Source organism: Octopus bimaculoides, chromosome 9, assembly GCF_001194135.2.
Source record: "Octopus bimaculoides isolate UCB-OBI-ISO-001 chromosome 9, ASM119413v2, whole genome shotgun sequence".
NCBI lineage: Eukaryota > Metazoa > Mollusca > Cephalopoda > Octopoda > Octopodidae > Octopus > Octopus bimaculoides.
Genome location: NC_068989.1, coordinates 59620927 through 59626132, shown reverse-complemented (window position 1 = coordinate 59626132; position 5206 = coordinate 59620927). Strand labels below are relative to the sequence as shown.

At 37.9% G+C, this 5206-nt stretch overlaps 1 protein-coding gene across 2 annotated transcripts in view; it reads left to right on the top strand.

Moving 5' to 3' along the window:
• Nucleotides 1-4040: 4040 nt before the first annotated feature.
• Nucleotides 4041-5206, top strand: part of LOC106871047 (cyclin-dependent kinase 5 activator 1) — a 3650-nt gene continuing 2484 nt past the window's right edge. Inside the window, exon 1 of one of the 2 annotated variants that reach the window (XM_014917314.2) lies at nucleotides 4041-4456. The gene's annotated coding sequence lies outside the window, so the exon portion shown is untranslated. Of the gene's footprint in view, nucleotides 4680-5206 lie in introns of both variants that reach the window. The other variant, XM_014917313.2, reaches the window with a different exon arrangement.

The window sequence follows — 5206 nt, the reverse complement described above, 5'->3', positions numbered from 1 at the left end:
TATATATATATATATATATATATACATACATACATACATACATACATACATACATGGAAATGTTTGTATGTGTGTATGTGTCTTTCTGTCTGTCTTTGTCCTCAACCGGTGTTGGTATTTACGTCCCCGTAAGCGATTCGGCAAAAGAGGTCGATAGAATAAGCACCCGACTTAATCGAAAAGATAGAAGAATTAAACAAAATAAATAAGTACCAGGGTCGATTCTTTCAACTAAAATTCTTCAAAGCTGTTCTTCAGCATGACAGGAGTCTGATTACTGAGATCAGTAAAAGAATAAAAGAACTCATCTATATATATATATACATATATACGTATGTATGTATGTATGTATGTATGTATGTATGCGTGCATGTATGTATGTATGTATGTATGTATGTATGTATGTATGCGTGCATGTATAAAATTATTTTATAGTGTTTTTTAAGTAATAATGTATATATGTATAATTACATATATATGTATATATATTCGTATAATAATGTTTATAACATACATACATACATACTTACATGCACATGCATATACTTATATGTATTCTTATATATATTTTATATACATATCTATATAGCATTCTATTTATACATGTATTTCTCTACTTATACGCGTGGCTGTGTGGTAAGAGGTTGGCTCCCCAACCACATGGTACCAGGTTCAGTCGCACTGCGTATCACCTTGTGCAAACGTCATCTACTATAGCTCTCGACCGACCACAGCTTTGTGAGTGTATATATATATATATATATATATATGTATATACATACAGGGTGCGATGGGTAAATTCTCACCATTTTATATTTTTAATTTCGCGCTAGCGCATTGCTTTTGATTTTGCTGACTACACAGTATAGTAGTGTCAGTTGGGTACCGTCTGTGAGAAAAACAGCCACATGACGTAATTGATTCTGCTAGAAATTTGGAAACGACATGCTGTACTACTTGGCATTCGCGCCAGAAGCTCCAACACGAACATCGTAGAATGTTTGGGTGCTAATCTGAGAACAACGCAATCTGAGGATATGTATCGAGAGTGATAAAAATCAAACATCCAATCAACATCATAGTGTTTGGAGTGATCACTAGTGATGGCTACGTTATGCTCCCACTCATCTTTCCATAGGGCCTCAGTCTCAACTCGGAGGCCTAAATCAAGTGTCAGGAGGAGGTAGTGCTGCCCTGGGTCAAGAGGGTGGTTGCTGGAAGTCCCTGTCTGGAAACAGGACTCTGCACCATGTCACACAACCAGGAGAACCCAGTCATGGCTGTCAGACAATTTTTGCGACCACATCACCCCTAACATCTGGCCACCTAACTCCCCAGACTGTAACTCCCTTGATTATTATGTGTGGGAGGCAGTTGAGCGAGAGACCAACAAAACTTCTTGTAACACCAAAGATGAATTGGAGGCATGGATTATTAAACAAGGAGACCGTCCAGAAGAGATGCAGGAGATTCTGAAGTCGTCTGGAGGCTGTGGTTGAAGCCGATGACGATTCTATTGAATAGAATTACTCTTTAGTATTTCGAGATATTTTAATGTAATTTTGGCAAATTTATCTGTTAAAATGAGATGTCAGTGTTATTTTTATTTTTGCGTAATTTAGACGACAATTTATATATATACGGTAATCTCATGCTATATCGCGGTTCACCTATCGAGGTTCACCTATCGAGGTTCACCTATCGCGGTTCACCTGTCGCGGTTTATTATTTAAGCTTACGTCGATTTCTCTGTTGTGTTATTTTGCATTTGTAATATAATAGACATATGCAAAGTATAAAAATAAATAATATTCAGTACAGTACCGTTTCTACTTTGCGAATTTTCACATATCACGGGTGGTTTTGGAACGTAACATCCGCGATAGTCAAGGAATTTCTGTATATATATATATATATATATATATATATATATGTATGTATGTATGCCTGTATGTATGTGTGTGTCTATGTATATGTGTGTGTGTCTATGTATATGTGTGTGTGTCTATTATCTATGTAACTATAAGTGTTTGGCTTAAGGTTCGCGTTTGTCCTCCGATTGCGTTGGTTTGCTTACGTCACCGTATCTTCGCGGCTCGGCAAAAAAGACCGATAGAATAAGTATCAGGATTAAAACAATAAGTGGTGGGCACGGCTTATTCGACTAAATCCTCTAGGGCAGTGCTCCAGTCCAATGACAGAAGGAAGGAAAAGATAAATCACACACACTATATATAGACACACACACACACACACACACACACACACACATCTATATATATATAGACACACACATACGCGCACATACAAGGACACGCATAGATTCATGCATATACACACGCACACTGCTGCTTCTGCCAGCTGCCGTCGTGATGTAGACTGTACTAACACCAGCTAAACAATCACCAGCAGTTGTGGTCGTCGCAGTATTACTCCCACTACAATTATCCCCCCTCCCTCCCCACCACCGTGACCACCACCACCTCCTACGACAAAAACAACGAAATCAAGGAGCATGCACGTAATCGCTCAGTCCACTAAAAATAACAGCCAAATCTTGCATACTTTATTTACAGATGCCTTGAAAAAAAAAAGAAAAAAGAAAAAGAATAACAGTATTGTGGATGATATACAAAAAGGCGAGATAGTCACAAGTGGAATGTCTTTGATCATAAGTATGCTCAGTGTTGACCTGGGCTAAACGGTAAAAGCTGCTGTTGCTTTTACTCCTTCCTACTGTTCTGACCACCAGCCACCATCACAAACGGAAACGCCATCGTACATCAGCTTCATTGTCGTGGTCGCTGCCGTGGTCGTTGTCGTGGTCGCCTCGGTCGTAGTCACCGTCATCATTATCATCATTACCACCGTCATTATAATAATTAATATGAGTAGTCATAGCGACGTTGTGAGGTGTGTGCGGCTGTGTGTTTGGGGAGGTCACATTGACAACACGGCCATAGTAGAAAGAGTATTAAAAATTTATGTTTGAATGGAAATCGGGGAAAATTTAAATATTGATTTCTTTACGTACGAGATATGGTTGTTTCGGACTGAACCGAGAATGGATGGCATGCATGCCTTTCTCAAGGGCTATAGCAGCGCGTAATTAAAATGAAAGATTAAACTAGGGTTTGAAAATGTGAGAGCGGGAAAGAGAGAAAAAAAGAGAGAGAGGGGGGAGGGAAAGCGAGAGAGATAGAGAGACAGAGATAATAGAAACGAGAAACAACTGTAGAAAATATCACCGGTGGAGGTGGTCGCAGTGCGAGGCTGGCTGTTGCTAATTATCATCATTTTGAATAGGTAAATAGATAAATGAATGGGTGGATGGCCACATGGATTGGTCAGTGGTGGGATGAGTAGATTGACATAAAAGAAGACAGTTTGGCATATAGATAGATATGGACAGAGATAGGTATGGCTAGATAGACAAACAGACAGACAGACAAATAAATAGACAGATACAGACGATGGCAATATTGTTGATACTAAAAGGGAAACGGAAAGAGAGAGAGAGAGAGAGAGAGAGAGAGAGAGAGAGAGAGAGAGAGAGAGAGAGAGAGAGAGAGAGGGAGAGAGAGGGGGGGGGAGAAAAAAAGAAAGGGTGAGGGAGAGAAAGAGTGAGTGAGAGAAAGAGAGAGAGGTAATGAATGGAATTTAGAAGAATGGAGATAGAGGATAAATCGATTTAGAGAGGTGGAAAGAGATGGAGTGTGTCAGAAAGATGAGAGAGGGAAAGAGAGAAAGAGAGAGAAAGAGAGAGGGAAAGAGAGAAAGAGTGAGGGAAAGAGAGAGAGAGAGAGAGAAGCAGGGAAGGAAAGATAGAAAGGGAAAGAGAGAGAGACAGAGAAGGCAAAATAGAGAAGGAAAAAGAGAGAGAAAAGAATGAAAATGGAAAAAAAGAAAGAGAGAATCAAATTTATTAATCAGAGATCGCTGAATTGGGTAGGTTGATGGATAACTGGCAAGATGGATATAGACAAAAAAATAAAGTGACCAAGGGAGAGACCGAGAGAAAGAGAGAGACAGGAGAGAGGAGAGAGAGGTAGTAAGAGAGAGAGGAAGGAGAGAGAGAAAGATGTTAGAGGTGGAGCGAGCAAAAAGAAAGGGTAGAGGCAGCTGTTAGAGGATGAGTGACACTAGATAGAAGATGAATGAAGCAGGGAGCAGAGAATAAAATGAAAGCGAGGATGCAGATGAGGTAATGAACTGATTGATTCTGTTCGTCGATTGGCGTTCAACGTGTGCCTGCTACTGCCTCAACAAAACTTGCCTTCTGCCACCACTCCGTGTCGTTCGACTGCTACTGGCACCAGTGCTGTCTTAATAGATCTGAGAGCATCTGAGGAGACAGTCTAACAGAATAGAAAAAAGATGAAGCAGTTATGGCGATGATGTCATCATTTCATTCACTATGTTAATATAAACACATTCATTACATAGGAAAACGAAGGTAAGAAGAAAAAAAAAAACAACAACAATCCTATATTTATGTCTGTTTTTTTTTTTTAATGAATTTCAACTGATATTAAATCGGTGAGAATGGATTAAGAAAAAAATATATGTGCAAGTGATCAAAATTTTCCACCGACGAAGAGCTTGGTTGGTGAAGTCTATGAGGAATTATTGCTGCTTAGACACGGAAATATGGTTCTGTGAAGGACTTCGATACTAAGGTTTGTATTCTTGACCTATTTACAGCATTGTTACTTTTACCTATCTCCCTCCATTCCTCCAAATCATCACCGTATTTTCATTATTAAAAAGAAAAAGAAATTATTATTATTATCATTATTATTATTATTATTATTGTTATTATTATTATTATTATTATTATAACATCACCAGCTTCCTCCATTACCATCATTTTCCTTTTCATCATCTTCCACCATCATTTGTATTAACATTATTATCGTGTATTTATATGTAAGAGAGAATGTATATGTGTGAGAGAGAATGTATGTTTGTCTTCGATGTTAAAATTTGCGTTTATTTGAACAATTAAACAGAATTTGAATGAGAAATTTCATATTTCTTTAGATTTAATTGAAATATAAATATATTTTATTACTACTACTACTACTACTACTACTACTACTACTACTACTACTACTACTACTACTACCACTACTACTACTACTACTACTATTTTATATATACATGTATATATATATATATGTATGTATGTATGTATGTATGTATG